This window comes from Suncus etruscus, chromosome 9, assembly GCF_024139225.1.
Source record: "Suncus etruscus isolate mSunEtr1 chromosome 9, mSunEtr1.pri.cur, whole genome shotgun sequence".
Taxonomy (NCBI): domain Eukaryota; kingdom Metazoa; phylum Chordata; class Mammalia; order Eulipotyphla; family Soricidae; genus Suncus; species Suncus etruscus.
In genome coordinates this window covers 18071971-18090287 of record NC_064856.1, presented here as the reverse complement: position 1 = coordinate 18090287, position 18317 = coordinate 18071971, and the positions used below count along the sequence as shown (strand labels likewise).

The 18317-nt window shown below is 44.9% G+C and overlaps 1 non-coding gene across 1 annotated transcript; it reads right to left on the bottom strand.

Annotated features, from left to right (window-relative positions):
* Window positions 1-359: 359 nt before the first annotated feature.
* On the bottom strand, window positions 360-467 carry LOC126019863 (U6 spliceosomal RNA). The gene has a single exon (XR_007499480.1). It is a non-coding gene; the product is annotated as a U6 spliceosomal RNA (small nuclear RNA).
* Window positions 468-18317: the final 17850 nt, after the last annotated feature.

The window sequence follows — 18317 nt, the reverse complement described above, 5'->3', positions numbered from 1 at the left end:
AAAAAGGTGTTAAAGTTGCAGGATTGAAGAAGAGGCAGAAATCACCTTGTTCCTTGAGATGGGGAGTCACCTGCCTCGACGAGAAGGACCCCCCTGCAGATTCAGCTGACTCAGCTCCCAGAACCAGGACAGAATGCAGTTCGTCCTGATGCTCCTGCTGATGGTAGTGACCAGGGGACAACTAGTTAGAATGAACACCCTCATTTGTTTTTGGACTCTACTTGGACTCTTACTTGGACTATGAATGGAGGGTTTGTGGGTCAAACTGTCACCACGGGATCCCTCTCTAAACTTTGACTTACACAATTTGTTTTAGGTTTCTGATTATACTCTACAATATCTCCTCACCCATTTTTTTTTAAAATATGGAACACTTCACGAATTTGCGTGTCATCCTTGCATGGGGGGGCATGCTAATCTTCTCTGTATCGTTCCAGTTTTAGTATATGTGCTGCCGAAGCGAGCACTCCTCACCCATTTTATTCAGGTTAGCATGGGTGCAGTTAAGATGATTGTCTAAGGTCCTAGTATGTGCCAATAGGGTAGAGATGGAATGGAGAACCTCAAGGAGAGACAAAGATTTGATTCAGGTCCAAGATAGGAGGAGGGAATGTGAATCCTAGAGCAGAGGGGCTCCATTTTTGTTGACTTAATGTTTATTTAGGCTAACAAGGCTAACTTTCCATATAAGGACTAAGTTTCTATCCCAACAATAATGACACAGACCCCAAGGCCCTATAAACCACAGTATTCTGCCTTAGACGTCTAGCCAGAAAAGGACATGATGAAACACCCCTAGAAACCCTAGACAACAGGCGGTCAACATAAAGGTCAAGACTTCCTGCTTCTAGCCCTTATAACCTGGCTGTGACCCCCAGGGTGGGGTTACCTCCTGCAGGAGGTAGCCCTGGTTAGCGAGCTTGTAGCTTATTGATAAACAGAATAAAGCTTTGTTTTGCTTTATTTCAATTGTGTGGTCTTTTTTGATTGTTTGTTTTTGTTTTCGGCTCATCGCTCCTGAGCGATGGCGCTCAGGAGTTACTCCTGGCTCTGCGCTCAGAAATCGCTCCTGGCAGGTTTGGGGACCATATGGGGTGACGAGATTCAAACTGGGGTCCATCCTGTGTTGGCCGAGTGCAAGGCAAAACACCTTACCGCTGGGCTATCACTCCAGCCCCAATTGTGTGGTCTTGTCTTTCGACTCCAGACCCTAAGAGAACTTCAGAAGAAAGGAGATTTTATCCATCTTCTTTACCATTGTTTTCTCAACTAATAATTAGTGTGTGGATCCAAAGAAAAATAAAGAGACCCACAAACAGCCACAAGGGGGCATATAGAGGTTTAAGACTATGAAATTAACACCAAAAGGATTTGCAAGAACCAGGAAAAACTTTTTTTCAGTGTTCCTTTCAACCATTAAAAAGGTATAATTTACACAGCAAAGTCATACCTAGTAATTTTTCACTGCTGTTCCTTTGTCACTACTAACCAGATCAAGTTACAGGATCATCAATCCAGAAAATTCCCCATTGTCCTCTTCCCAGTGCAAGAAAAACTTGCTCCCAAGAAAATTCACCACTCTGACTTCAAGCACCATGGATCATCTCTGACAGCTTTCTTTCTTTCTTTCTTTCTTTCTTTCTTTCTTTCTTCTTTCTTTTCTTTCTTTCTCTTTCTCTTTATTTTCTTCCTTCCTCCTTTCTTTCTTTTCTTCCCTTCTTTTTCTTTCTTTCTTTCTTTCTTTCTTTTTTTCTTTCTTTCTTTCTTTCTTTCTTTCTTTCTTTCTTTCTTTCTTTCTTTCTTTCTTTCTTTCTTTCTTTCTTTCTTTCTTTCTTTCTTTCTTTCTTTCCTTTCTTTCTTTCCTTTCTTTCTTTCCTTTCTTTCTTTCTTTCTTTCTTTCTTTCTTTCTTTCTTTCTTTCTTTCTTTCTTTCTTTCTTTCTTTCTTTCTTTCTTTCTTTCTTTCTTTCTTTCTTTCTTTCTTTCATTTTGTTTTTATGCTTCATTTGATAATGCTCAGTAGTTACTCCTGGTACTGCAATCAATAGCAGAGTGAGTAAGGCATTTTCTTTGCACATGGCCGACCCAGGTCCTTATGGTCTCCCAAGCCTGCTAAGAGTGATTCCTGATAGCACAGTGGCGTTTGCCTTACAAGCAGCCAACCCCATGACCTAAGGTGGTTGGTTCGAATCCTGGCGTCCCATATGGTCCCCCATGCCTGCTAGGAGCTACTTCTGAGCAGATAGCCAGGAGTAACCCCTGAACACTGCCGGGTGTGCCCCCCCCCCAAAAAAAGAGTGATTTCTGAGTATAGAGTCAGGAGTAACCCTGAGTGACACTGGGTGTGACCCCCAAACCCAAACACCTCCCACCCCCCAGTAACTGTTTGAGGTCAGAGAGATAGTGCAGGGGGCAAGACGGTTGCCTTGCATATGTTTTTTTTTTGTTTGTTTTTGCCAAAAACAACTAAAAAGAAGTTACTCTTGGCAGTGCTAGGGGACCATATGGGATTTTGAGGATTAAACCTGGATCTGCAGCATGCAAAACAAGTGCCCTACCTGCTATATTATCTCTCCAGCCCCAAATCTTTGATAGTTCTTTTTTTGTTTTGTTTTGTTTTGTTTTGTTTTTGGGCCACACCCGTTTGAAGCTAGGGGTTACTCCTGGCTATGCACTCAGAAATCACCCCTGGCTTGGAGGGACCATATGGGATGCCGGGGGATTGAACCGAGGTCCATCCGCTTGCAAGGCAGACACCTAACCTGTAGCGCCACCTTCCCGGCCCCACTTTGGTAGTTCTTTTGTTTTGTTTTCCTTTGAGGGATCACATCTGGCTATGTTCAGGATTCTTCCTTCAAGGATCACTCCTGGCAGGCTTGAGATACAATAGAGGGTTCCAGGAATTGAACCCAGCTCAGACACATGCAGTGCAAGTGCCTTTCCCCCTGTATTACTTCTCTGGCTCCAAATAGTTTTTTTGGGAGGGAATTTTGGGTGTTTGGGCTACACCTAGTGGCACTCAGGAGTTACTCCTGGCACTGCGCTCAGAAATTGCTCCTGGCAGATGCTGGAAACCATATGGGATGCCAGAGATTGAACCTGGGTCCTGAGTCCCTTCTGGGTCTGCCATGTGCAAGGCAAACACCTTACCCACTGTGCTATCGCTCTGGCCCCCAAATGTTTCTTTTCTCCAAATAGTTCTTAAACTTTTTATAAACATATACTCTTTTCTGTTAGCAGAGAAATCTGACCTAGCCAAAGAGTAACACTTAAGGGTTTTTGCTTTTTTGGTTTTTGGTTTGGATTTATACTTTGTGGGAAGTTTTTGTTTTAGTTAGGGTGTCACACCCATAGGTTCTCAATTCTTACTGCTGTCCCTCTCATCAGGGGTCACTCCTGATAGTGCTTGGGGACCATATCAGTGAAGTGTGGGGGATAGAAAGAATGTTGGCTATGTACACGGTAAATGCCCCATCCGCTACACTTTTCTAGCCTTTTTGTTTGTTTGTTTGTTTTTGGGGACCACACCCGGTGACGCTCAGGGGTTACTCCTGGCTTTACGCTCAGAAATCAATTGCTCCTGGCTTTGGAGACCATATGGGACACCTGAGCTGGTCCTAGGTTAGCCACATGCAAGGCAAATTTCCTACCACTGCACCACTACTCTGGCCACACTCTGGTGCTCAAGGACTAATTCCTGCTCTGTGTTCTGGAGATCCTCCTAGCTTCTTGCAGATGGGGACCATGCAATGCCAGGAATTCAACCCAGGTGTGCCAAACATGTACTCAATTTAAAGACTGGCTTTTGGATAAGGGTACAATTAATTAACTGCTGAGTTAAGTAATTAATATAAAAGACTGAAAGAGAAACTGGAAATGTCAATCTGCAGAGATAAATTAGTATTGTCAGAAACTAACACTGGGGCTGAGACCCTTGCTTCAAGTTTCACAAAAGCTTTCAGAGTTATGAAAACTGCAGGATTCTAGAGGTTTGACAATAGTAAAACTCACAGTTAGAAGCGAGCAAAAGGGGGCCCGGAGGGGCCAGGAAGGTGGCGCTAGAGGTAAGGTGTCTGCCTTGCAAGCGCTAGAGTAGGACGGACCGGACCATGGTTCGATCCCCTGGCATCCCATATGGTCCCCCCAAGCCAGGGGCAATTTCTGGGCGCATAGCTCAGGAGTAACCCCTGAGCGTCAAACGGGTGTGGCCCAAAAACCAAAAAAAAAAAAAAAAAAAGGGGGCCCGGAGAGATAGCACAGCGGCGTTTGCCTTGCAAGCAGCCGATCCAGGACCAAAGGTGGTTGGTTCGAATCCCGGTGTCCCATAATGGTCCCCGTGCCTGCCAGGAGCTATTTCTGAGCAGACAGCCAGGAGTAACCCCTGAGCATCACCGGGCATGGTCCAAAAACCAAAAAAAAAAAAAAAAAAAAAAAAAGAAACGAGCAAAAGATGGGGCCAGAGCAATAGTACAGCTGGTACGGCATTTGCCTTGCACTCAGCCAGCCCAGTTTCTATCCCCAAACTCTGTTTGGTCATTCAAGCTTGGTTTTCCTTTACTTTGAAGGCTCTTTTTTTTTTTTTTCCTATTTTATATTTCCTAAATAAAATGTTTTTACTGTCCTGTCTTCTCCAGAAATTCTTTCCTGTGACAAAGACAAATGCCTGAATTCAGGAGGAGATTGGAACTGAGTTCTTCTGCTGTTTGGATCCTGATGTCTCTATCTCTACTTAGAATTTCCAGGTGCTGTGGCCGGGCGGTGGCGCTGGAGGTAAGGTGCCTGCCTTGCCTGCGCTAGCCTAGGACGGACCGCGGTTCGATCCCCCGGCGTCCCATATGGTCCCCCAAGAAGCCAGGAGCAACTTCTGAGCGCATAGCCAGGAGTAACCCCTGAGCGTCACAGGGTGTGGCCCCAAAAAAAAAACCAAAAAAAAAAAAAAAAAAAAAAAGAATTTCCAGGTGCTAAACTGGAATCAGAAAGACTGTGTACTCTTTCTTTCAAGTTGGGATACTTCTTAATTTTATATTTTGGAAATTCATCTATATAGCTGCATATAGTCATAGTTTGGGTTTCATTATTTGGTGGGGAGAGTTCAGGAGATGTGATTTGAGCCACACCTGGCATTGCAGGGATTATTCCTGGTTCTATGTTCAGGGATCACTCCTAGTGGACTTCTGGAGACGATATGTGGTCTAGTGGTTGAACCAAGGTAAGCTGTGTATAAGACAAGCACTTTTTCTATTTGGTTTTTGGGTCACATCCAGCAGCGCTTAGGAATTACTCCTGGCTCTGTGCTCAGGAGTCACTCCTGGTAGGCTCAGGGGACCATATAGGATGCTGGGATTTGAACCCGGGTCTGTTCCGTATTGGCTGAGTGCAAGGCAAAAACCTTTCCGCTGCGCTATTGCTCCGGCCCCAAGACAAGCACTTTTACAGCAAGCTCCCTACCCATTGTACTATTTATTGCTCTGGCCCCTAGAGGACAGGTTTTGCATGTAGAAAATGTCCCTGAGCAACCCCCCTCCCCATAACAAGTCAAGAATAGTTCCTGGGCCCGGAGAGATAGCACAGCGGCATTTGCCTTGCAAGCAGCCGATCCAGGACCAAAGGTGGTTGGTTCGAATCCCGGTGTCCCATATGGTCCCCCGTGCCTGCCAGGAGCTATTTCTGAGCAGACAGCCAGAAGTAACCCCTGAGCATCACCGGGTGTGGCCCAAAAACAAACAAACAAAAACAAAACAAAACAAAAACGAAAAAAAGAATAGTTCCTGAACTCCATTGATATGAATCCAAAATCAAATAATCCTAAATAAATAAATAATAAATAAATAATGTCCTGACTTCTAACCAGGTTTCACAAATTCCTTGTCTATTCTTTTTTTTTTTTTTGGTTTTTGGGCCACACCCTGTGACGCTCAGGGGTTACTCCTGGCTATGCACTCAGAAGTTGCTCCTGGCTTCTTGGGGGACCATATGGGACGCCAGGGGATCGAACCGCGGTCCGTCCTAGGCTAGCGCAGGCAAGGCAGGCACCTTACCTCCAGCGCCACCGCCCGGCCCCACTTCTTCTTCTTCTTCTTCTTCTTCTTCTTCTTCTTCTTCTTCTTCTTCTTCTTCTTCTTCTTCTTCTTCTTCTTCTTCTTCTTCTTCTTCTTCTTCCTTCTTCTTCCTTCTTCTCCTCCTCTTCTTCTCCTCCTTCTCCTCCTCCTTTCCTCCTCCACCTCCTCTTCCTTTCCTCCTCCTCCTCCTCCTTTCCTCCTTTCTTCCTCCTCCTCCGCCTTTCCTCCTCCTCCTTTTCTCCTCCTCCTTTTCTCCTCCTCCTCCTTTCCTCCTCCTCCTCCTCCTTCTTCTTCTTCCTTCTTCTCCTCCTCCTCCTCTTTTTCTCCTCCTGCTCCTCCTTTCCTCCTCCTCCTCCTCTTCCTTTTCTCCTTTCTTCCTCCTCCTCCTTTCCTCCTCCTCCTCCTCTTTTCCTCCTCCTCCTCCTTTTCTCCTCCTCCTTCTCCTTTCCTCCTCCTTTCCTCCTCCTCCTTTCCTCCTCCTCCTTTCCTCCTCCTCCTCCGTTCTTCCTCCTTTCCTCCTCCTCCTTTCTTCCTCCTTTCTTCCTCCTTTCCTCCTCCTCATCCTCCTCCTTTCCTCCTCCTCCTCCTCCTCTTCCTCTCCTCTTCCTCCTCCTCCTCCTCCTTCTTCTTCTGCTTCTTTAGTTTTTGGTGGGTTTTTTGCTCCCCCGATAACAAACAAACAAACAAATCATTCCTGGTAGACGCGGGGAATCATTTGGGATGCCAGGGTTATCGAACCTAGGCCTGGGACGGCCCTGGCCACCCTACTGCTGTCCCCTGTCAAAAGCAAATTTTTTTTTTGGGCCACACCCGTTTGATGCTCTTGGCTAAGCGCTCAGAAATCGCCCTTGGCTTGGGGGGATCATATGGGACGCTGGGGGGTCAAACCACGGTCCTTCCTTGGCTAGCGCTTGCAAGGCAGACAGCTTACCTCTAGCGCCACCTCTTCAGCCCCCAGAAGCAATTTCTGAGCAGAGGCAGAAATAATCCCTGAGCGCCGCTGAGTGGCCTAATCCACCCAAATAAACCCTGATAATGGAGTAAAATAATTTAGTTTAAAAGATAGGAGAGAGGAAAAGGAAACATGTCTTCACAAGAAGAGGGTGCTTCTCCAGAGAGAGGAGAGAGTTTCATCAAGAAATTACACATTCACATTCCAAGCTGGAATGTGGGTGACCCCTTCCCCCAAAATGGCATGAGTCCATAAACAAAGGGAAAAAGTGAGTCCATAAACAAAGGGAAGAAGTTATACAGCCAGTAAAAAGGGTGTGGGCGACTCCCGAGATTGAATAGGCACCATTTGTTTTTGTAGAGCTGACTTTAGAGGCCTTTGCAGAGCAAACCTGGCTCTGTTGCTAAGGTGTTGTCAAGGAGGAAGGATGGAGGTTCCTTCCAGTCAGTCTCTATTCCTCCTACTCCTCCCTGAAGGGTCTTCTATAGGTCTTGGTGATACGAACTTTAGATTTTGAGCTGGTTGGGGCCCGCGAGGTGGCGCTAGAGGTAAGGTGTCTGCCTTGCAAGCGCTAGCCAAGGAAGGACTGTGGTTTGACCCCCTAGCGTCCCATATGGTCCCCCCCAAGCCAGGGGCAATTTCTGAGCACTTAGCCAGGAGTAACCCCTGAGCATCAAACGGGTGTGCCCTCCCCCCCCAAAAAAGATTTTGAGCTGGTGTCTGCAACTTGGCACAGGGGCAGAAAGTCTTCTGGTTTTGAAATTCACTCTAAATTCATTGCCAACAAAAAGCACGTGAAAAAATGCTACACATCATTAATCATCAGGGATAGGCAAATCTTGGGGGCCGGAGAGATAGCATGGAGGTAAGGCGTTTGCCTTTCATGCAGGAGGCCATCGGTTCGAATCCCAGCGCCCCATATGGTCCCCCGTGCCTGCCAGGAGCAATTTCTGAGCCTGAAGCCAGGAATAACCCCTGAGCACTGCCGGGTGTGACCCAAAAACCAAAAAAAAAAAAAAAAAAAAAAAAAAAAAAGGGATAGGCAAATCAAAGCAACAATGAAATAGCTTTTTTTTTTTTCCTTTTATTTGGTTTTTGGGTCATACCCAGCGGCACTCAGGGGTTACTTCTGGCTCTGCACTCAGAAATTCCTAGCAGGCTCAGGGACCACATGGAATACCAGGGATCAAACCTGGGTCAGCCACATTCAAGGCAAATGTTCCCACTTTTATAGAATCGTTACCACAGAGACTGGCACACATCAAGAAGAACAAGAATGACCAGTGCTGGCACAGAAGCAGGGAGAAAGCATTCACTGCTGGTGGGAATGTAGATTGGCCCACTATTTTTGGAAAACAATATGAACATTCCTCAAAAAAAAACCACAAAACTACAAATTGAGCTTTCATATGACCTGGCAATACCCCTGGGGTTATACCCTAAGGGCCCCCCCGAAAAGAAATCTACAATATAGACAAGGTATTTGCATTCCTATGTTCATTGAGGTACTATTCATTATAGCCAGAATCTGGAAACAAGTGCTGGAGAACAGATTAGTAGATAAAGAAACTTTGGTGGGGCCAGAGTGGTGGTGCAACAGTAGGGCGTTTGCCTTGCATACAGTTGACCTAGGACGGACCTCGGTTCAATCCCCTGATGTCCAATATGGTCCCCCAAGCCAGGAGCAATTTCTGAGCGCAGAGCCAGGAGTAACCCCTAAGCATCGCTGGGTGTGGCCCAAAAACCAAAAACCAAAAAAAATTAAAATAAAAGTAAAAAGAGACTTTGGTATATCTACTATTCAGGCATTAGCAAAAATGAAGTAATGAAATTTGCTTATACATTACTGGATATGGAGTGTATTATGTTGAGCGAAATGAGTCAGAGGGAGAGGGATAGACATAGAACTATTGCCCTCATTTGTGGAATATAAAAAATAAAACAATAGTGGGGCAGGAGAGATAGCACAGCGGCAGGGTGTTTGCTTTGCACACAGCAGATCCAGGACAGACAGTGGTTTCAACCTCGGCATCCCATATGGTCTCTGTGCCTACCAGGAGCTATTTCTGAGTGCAGAGCCAGGAATAACCCCTGAGCGCCACCAGGTGTGACCCAAACACCAAAATCCAAAAACCAAAAAACAAAAAAAAGAAAAAAAGAAAAAAGATAGTATGGTAGTAATACCCCCCCCCCCACAAAAAAAATTGGAGACAAGGGTCAGGAGGACTAGTCCGTGGTAGGAAGCTTGCCACAAATAGCAACTAGGGAAGAAAAGAGACCACTGTAACAATGATAATTAGAAATGTTCTCTCAGGGTAAGGACTGGGTACTAAAAGGAGGTAGAATAATATACATGATTCCCTTTCAGTAACAATATTGCAAATCACAATCTCTAAAAGGAAAAAAAGTGTGTGTGTGGGATGTCTGCCATAGAGGCAGGCAGGGTTTGGGGATAGGTGGGAGGGAAATTGGGGACATTGGTGGCAAGAAAGATGCAAATGTGCATTGATGAAGGAATGGGTGTTCAATATTGTGTAACTGAAACTCAATCATGAACAATTTTGTAACTGTGTATTTCATTGTCAGTCAATTAAAAATTATATTAAAAAATTCATTGTTGGGACTAGAGCAGTAACACAGTGGTAGGGTGTTTGCCTTGCACCCGGCCAACCGAAATAGACCTGGGTTTAGTCCCTGGCATTCCATATGGTCCCCCAAGCTTGCCAGGAGCAATTTTTGAGCACAGAGCCAGGAGTAACCCCTGAGCGCCACCAGGTGTGGCACAAAACCCATTCAAAAATGTACTGCCAATGTTCTTCCTCCCTCCTTACTTGCCTGTCTGCTCATTTCATTCCATTTTATTGGTGTGTAGATTTTATAATTTGAATGAATCAAAGGCCATTCATTCTACTGCTTATGCCCATATAAATATATACATCAAGTCTGTTTTTTATTTTTATTTTAATTATGAGAACAATGATGCAAAGAGGACAAGGTAAAGTTACAGTGAAAGAACAATCACCCATAAACAGAGTTCTCAGAAGAAATCCCCTGGCTGACGCCTAAATATTGAACTTACAGTCAAAAAAATTAAGAAAAATAAGGCAGAACCCATGTACAATTACTTTGTCCACAAGTCCCCCGATAGTAGTACATTATAACATTTCTTAGCAGTACACAAAGCAACCTAAAGCCATGAGATTGATGTGACTCCTTAACTTTGAAGGCATAATATTTTTATATATTCATGCACATACGTATTAGTTTAAGTTAACATCAAAAGTTTAAGGTTTTTTTTTAAGGGTTAGTCAAAAGGACACAGTAAAAATGGTATTAGAGTGGCAAATATTGTTTGCATAGGCCCACCAAAATATGGGGGTCATAGAAAGGAATAGCCTTGGTCTAAATACAAGGAAACACTACCCCTGAAGTTTCCTGGCATAAGACCAACTCTAGGCTCCAGGTAAACTAGTTTATTCAATCCAAGTCATTGTCTGTAGTGCCAACACAGTTTTATTAAAGATCCTGGAATCTGCACATCCTACATTGAAGTCAGGCTGGTGTAGAGTATCCTCTAGTTTCACCTCACAATTAAGGGGCAATACAGCAAGCCTTGTCCAGTAAGCAGGTCATTGTTCTTGTTAAGTCTTCTCAGTGTTAAGGGAAGTCTCTTTTGAGTAGATCGATGTCAGAGCAGCTGTAGGGTCTTCCCTGGTAGAGGAATGCCTCCAGGTGACGTTATAGGCAACCTTGGATGTTTTGTAGATGTCTTCTCTAGATCAGGGGTGAATGAAGAATGTCCATTCTTCTGAGGCCTGTGCCAGGTCTTTATGTCAATGTTCAGGGTGTAAGGTCCCATTGCACTACAAGATTTGTGTGTTCCCATCTCTATTAGATAAGAACTTACTGGTATGTATAGTATTTTCCCATTTTAGTGTGCCTAAGCAAACAAGAAATAAAGCCACGTGGCGTTATCAGAGTATATGGGGGCATAAGAACATGTCCAACAATACCCATGACTTCTTTCACCATAGCATTAAACTGAGGGATTCTTTCACACCAAATTCCATATTGAGCAGTTCACAAAGATAAGATAAAAAAAAATGGGGGGGGGGGAATCGTCACTGTATAAGAAAATATTCAGCAAAAGTTATAGCCGTCAAAGAAAACACCCATGAAATGTTGAAAAGACATACGTGTCCTTTTTATGCCTTTTGGAATAGTTGGTGGGTGTTAACTCGAGTCTGTGACTTAGGACTCTACAGTACTTAAGTTAGAAAGGGTAAATGAGGAGTGATGATGATAGGGGTTAAGGAAGTTAAAGAGAAAAATGATCTTTTGTTGGGCCAAGGGGCCCAACTCACCGGCTTGCCCAGGCATGTGGCCCGGGGAAGCCCTGGAGATCAGGAGCAAGGCGGTAGAGGGGTGCTGGGGTTGCCCCAAGTCCCGCACCCCCCCCTAGACCTGGTTAAGAAGGCCTCTGGCATGGCGGGGGCCTGCCGAACTCCATCCTGCTAGACTCCCGACCACATCAAGTCTATTTTTAATCATTAACTTATTTTGGGTTTTGAGAGGGACACATCTCAATATTTAGGGATTCCTGGCTGTGGGCCCAAACTGAACTAGAGTCAAGATAAGGCTGTTTTTATTTATTATTCGTGGGGGAGGCTGGGCTATACCTACCTATGCTTAGAGTTCACTCTTGGTTCTGTGTTTAGGGATCACTCCTGGAGATGCTTAGGGTACCATATGTGGTTCCAGGAATGGAACCTGGGTCAGCCATGTGCAAGGCAAGAGCCCTACCTGTCTCACCAGCCCTAGTTACGTTTAATTATATTTTATTATATAATTTTATTTTGGAGAGACACATCCAGCAATGGTCAGCAGTTATTCCTGGCTCTGTACTCAAGAATTACTTCTGGCAGTGCTCAGGGAACCCATGGGATGTCAGGGTTTGGGAATCTGATCAGTCACATACAAGACAAGCATCGTACACTTTAAATTATCTCTTTTGCCTCTCTTTGATTTTTTTGGGGGGGAGGAGGCTATACCAGTGTCGCTCAGGAATAACTATTAGCTCTGTACTCAGGAATTACTCCTGGCAGGCTAATGGGACCATATGAGATGTCAAGGGTCAAATCCAGGTTAGCTTTGTACAAGGAAAATGCCATTTCTACTGTACTATTGCTCGGCCCAGTAGATTTATTTATTTATTTTTGTTTTTCGGGCCACACCAAATGGTGCTCAGGAGTTACACCTGGCTTTGTGCTCAGAAATTGCTCCTGGCAGGCTTGGGGACCATATGGGATGCCAGGAATTGAACTCAGGTTTGTCCTGGGTCAGCCACTTGCAAGGCAAACACCATACTGCTGTGCTTTCTCTCCAGCCTCCAGTAGATGTATTTTTAACTATGTTTGGGATCAGAGCTATAGTACAAAGGGTAGAGCATCTGTCTTGCACATAGTCAACCCAGTTTTGATTCCTGGTGTTCCACTTGGTCCCCCAAGTCTGCCAGGAGTGATTTCTGAGTGCAGAGCCAGGATTAACCTGAGTGCTGCTAGGTGTGGCCCAAAAACCAAAAGTCAAAACAAAACCAAAAAGAAACCCCATGCATATGTATGTCTTTGGAGAAGCACATGTATACTTTTCTGCTAGACATATATCTAGGAACAGTTGTTGATTTGAGGACTGCATGTATTCAGTTCTAGCTGATATCACAAAATTCTATTATCTCCTTTTAGGAGAAAAATATCTGTATTGAAGTATAATTCACATACCATACAATTCATTTGTTGTTAATATATATGATTTGGGGCCAGCGAGGTGGCGCTAGAGGTAAGGTGTCTGCCTTGCAAGCGCTAGCCAAGGAAAGATCGCGACCATGGTTCGATCCCCCGGCGTCCCATATGGTCCCTCCAAGCCAGGGGCGATTTCTGAGCGCTTAGCCAGGAGTAACCCTTGAGCATCAAATGGGTGTGGCCTGAAAAAAATATATATGACTTGGGAATTCCAAATAAAAACCACAGTGCAGGGCCGGTAGAGTGCACAGCGGTAGAGTGTTTGCCTTGCATGCTGCTGACCCAGGACGAATGGTGGTTTGAATTCCAGCATCCCATATGGTCCCTCAACCCTGCCAGGAGTGATTTCTGAGCGCAGAGGAATAACCCCTGACAGCCACCAGGTGTGACCCCAAAACAAAACAAAACAATCCACAGTGAAAGGCTAAAGAGATGGTTGAATGAGTTTGCTTGCTTTGCTTGCAAGGGGTCTAGGTTCAATCTCCAGCAACACCTGCTCCTCTGAGCACAACCAGGAGTGACTCTCAAGCACTGAGCCAGGAGTGATAGGAGGACTATTTGGTCTGCTTCAAACACTAAAACAAACTAAATGAACAACAACAACAACAACCAACAACAAAAAACCTAAATGAACAAAATAAAATATACAAGGGAAGATTTTGTTAATGCAAGTAGTTGATCAGGCATCTAGGCGGAGGTGGCATAATGCAAGCATGGGTGTAGTAGTGTAATGTTAAGCACAGCTACAATACAGCTAGAATGAATCCCTGGAATGCTGACACAGGAAGGGAAAATGTCCAGAACCAAGCATTTTTAAGTGTGGAATCTCAATCCCAAGAATACTGACAACCAGGAACCTTCCAGTGTTTCCTGAGGGCTGGAGGATGTTATTTACCTGCTATTGGTAGATAGATAAGATGATAAGACTGATAGAGGGAGAGAGATAGACACAGAATAGTCTCACTCACCTATGGGCTTAAAAAAAGTAAAGACGGGGCCTGGAAGGTGGCGCTAGAGGTAAGGTGTCTGCCTTGCAAGCGCTAGCATAGGACAGACCACGGTTCGATCCCCAGGCATCCCATATGGTCCCCCCAAGCCAGAAGCGATTTCTGAATGTGTAGCCAGGAGTAACCCCTGAGCGTCAAATGGGTGTGGCCCAAAAACCAAAGAAAAAACAAACAAACAAACAAACAAACAAAAAAAGTAAAGACATTGAAATAATTCCCAGAGATTAGTGCCAGAAGGACTGGCTCAAGAAAGGAAGCTCACCACAAAGAATAGTGAGTGCAGTGAGTGCAGTTAGAGAAATAATTATACTGAGAACTATCATGATAATGTCATTGAGTGGGGCCAAAGAGATAGCATGGAGGTGGGGCATTTGCCTTGCATGCAGAAGGATGGTGTTTGAACTCTGGCATCCCATTTGGTCCCCCGAGCCTACCAGGAGCAATTTCTGAGCATAGAGCCAGTAGTAACCCCCAAGAGCTGCTGGGTGTGACACAAAAAACAAACAAACAAAAAACAATGTCATTGAGTGAGGGATGTAGAAAGCCTGTCTCGAATACAGGTGGGGGAGGGAGGAGATGGGGGCATTGGTGATGGAAACGTTGCACTGGTGAAGGGGGGTGTTCTTTTTATGACTGAAACCCAACTACAAATATGTTTGTGATCCTGGTGTTTAAATACAGATATCATTATTAAAAAAAGAAGATAAATAAGACTGAGGAGATGGGGCCAGAGAGATAGCATGGAGGTAGGGCATTTGCCTTGTATGCAGAAGGATGGTGGTTCAAATCCCAGCATCCCATATGGTCCCCCATAAAGCTTGCCAGGAGATTTCTGAGAGTAGAGCCAGGAGTAACCCCTGAGTGCTGCCAGGTGTGACCCAAAAAACAAAACAAAACAAAACAACAACAAAAAGACTGAGGAGATAAGATTACCTAGATCCAGGACTTTCCAAGGAAATGATTAAAATTGCAGTAAAGCTAGATAAAAACCCATACAATTGGTTAGAGAGAAAGAACAGAGGAAAGGTGCTTCCTAGAACATGGTTGACTGGTTTGATTCCCAGCACTGCATTTGGTCCCCAGAAATGATCCCTAAGTACAGAGCCAGGAAGAAGCCCTAAGAACTGTTAGATGAACACTAAATAACCTATGCAGTGTGAAAGGAAGGGTTGCTAAGTACTTCTTGGTCAACAGGATCTGAACATCTCCCAGAGCATATTTAGTCCCTATACTGTCTCTGGCCTTCCTTTCTTTATCTTTTCTTTGCCTATTTTTTTAGGCCAGGGTCTTGGGCTATACTTTGTAGTGATCAGGGCCTATTCCTGATTGTGTGCTCAAGAGTGATCTTTTTGTTTGTTTGTTTGTTTGTTTATTTTTGGATCACACCCAGAGGTGCTCAGGAGTTACTCCTGTCTCTGCACTCAGGAATCACTCCTGGTAGGCTCAAGGGACCATATGGGATGCCGGGGATCAAATCAATTTTGCTGTATGTAAGGCAAAAGCCCTACCCGCAATGCACCAGCTCCTCAAGAATGATCTTTGACAATAATGGAAGATCACATGTAGGACTGGGATTGAATTAGTATTGCTGGCATGCAAGGCAAGTGCCTTAATCCTTGTACTATTTCTCTCCAGGGGTCTCAAACTCTTGGCCCGAGGACCGTTTGCGGCCCTCTGCACAACATTTTGTGGACCTGCCTTAGAGGAATCTTTTTTTGTTTTGTCTTGTTTTAGTTGTTTGGGTCACACACCCCCAATGTTCAAGGCTTACTACTGACTTTACACTCAAGGATCACCCCGACTTTGCCTCCTGCGGCTCCCAGGTAAATTGAGTTTGAGACCCCTGCACCCTTTCTTTTTTATTAATAAAATTTGTCATTCTCCTGCCTTATGCCTCCTGAGTGAATTCTGTCTAGGAGACAAGGATTGAGATAACACAATACAGCCACATCTGATAATAGCTGCAGACATAGCTTAGTTACAAAGCACTTGATTCAAAATTTCTTGAAACTCCTCTTCCTCCCTCAAATGTAGAACTCTTTGGGTTACATAAAGCTAAAACAGATTGGCCTGAAGCTTATTGCTTGGAAGGCATGCCAATATCTCTCTTAGAGGAACTGTCCCATTGCACTTTATTGGGTCATATTGGCTCAAGAGGAACTGTTGCATAGATAAGATCCCCAGCTCCCTTATTGGACAGTATTTTTTGGGCGAGTCACATTTGGCGGCGCTCAGGGGTTACTCCTGGCTCTGTGCTCAGAAATTACTCCTGTTAGGCTCAGGGGACCATAGGGGATGCTGGGGATCCAACCTGAGTCTGGCGCATGCAAGGCAAAAGCCCTACTTGCTCTGCAATCGCTCCTGGACTTTGTTTTGTTTTGTTGTTTTGTTTTGTTTTGGGGCCACACCAGGCGCACTCAGGGGTTCCTCCTGGCTCTACGCCCAGAGATTGCTCCTGGCAGGCTCGGGGGACCATATGGGATGCCGGAATTCGAACTACTGTCCTTCTGCATGCAAGGCAAATGCACTACCTCCATGCTATCTGTTCGTCCCCCCGGGCAGTAATTTTTTTATATTTTTATTTTATTTATTTTATTTTATTTTTATTTTTTTATCTAACTGTGTAGTCACAATTAGATACAATAATTAACTGAAATTGTTGCTGTTATTGTCATTGTTTTTCACTATTGGAGACCTAACCCAATTTCTTCACATGGAAGGCATATTTGGGGGTGGTGGTGGTGTTGGGCCACACTTGGCTGTGTTCAGGCGTCATTCCTGGCTCTGCGCTGAAGAATCGCTCCTGGGTGCCGGAGCTGTGGCACAGGTTCCTGCCTTGCGCGCACTAGCCTAGGACTGACCGCAGTTCAATCCCCACTGTCCCATATGGTCCCCCAAGGCAGGAGCGATTTCTGAGCGCATAGCCAGGAGTAACCCCTGAGCGTCATAGGGTGTGGCCCCAAAACAAAAACAATACAAAACAAAAAAAATTGCTCCTGGTGTGCTTGGGAGACCATATGGGATAAATCGGGGATAAACCCAGGTGGGCTCTGTGCAAGGCAAGCATCCTACCCACTGTGCAATTGCTCCAGCCCATGTCAGACTTTTTTTTTAAAATCAAGAAACTGCTCTTATTTGAGTGATCTTTGGGAAGTAACTTCAAGTCTCTGGACCACTGTTATAACATGGAGAAAATAATGCCAGCTTCTCAAAGATGTTACTTCATCAGTTCCATCTCAGACCACCATCCTCTCAGTGTGCAGGAGTAGACAGACATTGTCCTGTGATACAAACAGGCTATGTCTTCATAAGATAAAGAAGTATGGAATGCAGGAACAGCCATTTGTTTCATGGTTGTTTATAGTAAAATGGAGTAACTTCTAGGGACCACCAGCTTCCAGGCTTGAACTATTATAATTGGCTCTGCAGAAAATGTCCATTGACTCTGTTCAATGAACCTCTGGCATTTTACCTGAATGTGATACCACCTCATGACAGAGTCTTTGAGTTGTTAGGGTCTAAAGTCGAAAGACGAGCCCACACAATTGAAGTAAAGACCCCTGCCAAGGTCTCAAGCTAGTTTACACACACACACACACACACACACACACACACACACACACACACACACACTTAAAATAGTATTACCACATCCCAAATCTAATACTTTCAAGGCTGATTACAGTGCATAGGGCATTTGCCTTGTTCATGCATGACCCAGGTTTGATCCTTGGCACTACATATGGTCTTTGGAGCCTACAGGAGTGACCCATGGTAGAGACAGAAGAAAGCCTTGAACATCTCTAGGTGTGACCCCCAAACCAAAGCAAAACAAAACCCCCAAGCCTATTTAAAACTTTTTTTCTGGGGGGAAGCACACCCAGAGCTGCTCAGTGTCACTCCTGGATCTGAACTTAGAAATTGCTCCTGGTAGTCTTGAGGGACCATTTGGGATAATGGGGATTGAACCCAGGTCTGCCGCATGCAAGGCAAACACCCTATCTACTGTGCTATCCCTTCAGCCCTATCTAATACTTTTCTATCAGTCCTATTCATCCTTACCCCCTTGGGAAAGTCTTTGCTGATTCTACCCATAGGAAGTAGATCCCACTTGAGGTAGATTAACTTTTTTTTTGGGGGGGGGGCCACACCCGGCGGTGCTCAGGGGTTACTCCTGGCTATCTGCTCAGAAATAGCTCCTGGCAGGCACGGGGGACCATATGGGACGCCAGGACTAAAACCAATCACCTTAGGTCCTGGGTCGGCTGCTTGCAAGGCAAACGCCGCTGTGCTATCTCTTTGGCCCCAGATTAACTTTTTTTTATACTTTGTCTTTGCATACTTCACAAAGCTCATTGTGATGGCAATTGTTCAAATAGCTGTATTAATACTTATTTCTATCTTGGGGAATTGTGTGGGGTTGGACCATTCCCAGTAGGATTCTAGGACTCAGTGGCTCCTCTTGGCTCTGTACTCAGATGACCCTTGGGTGGTGCTTGGGGG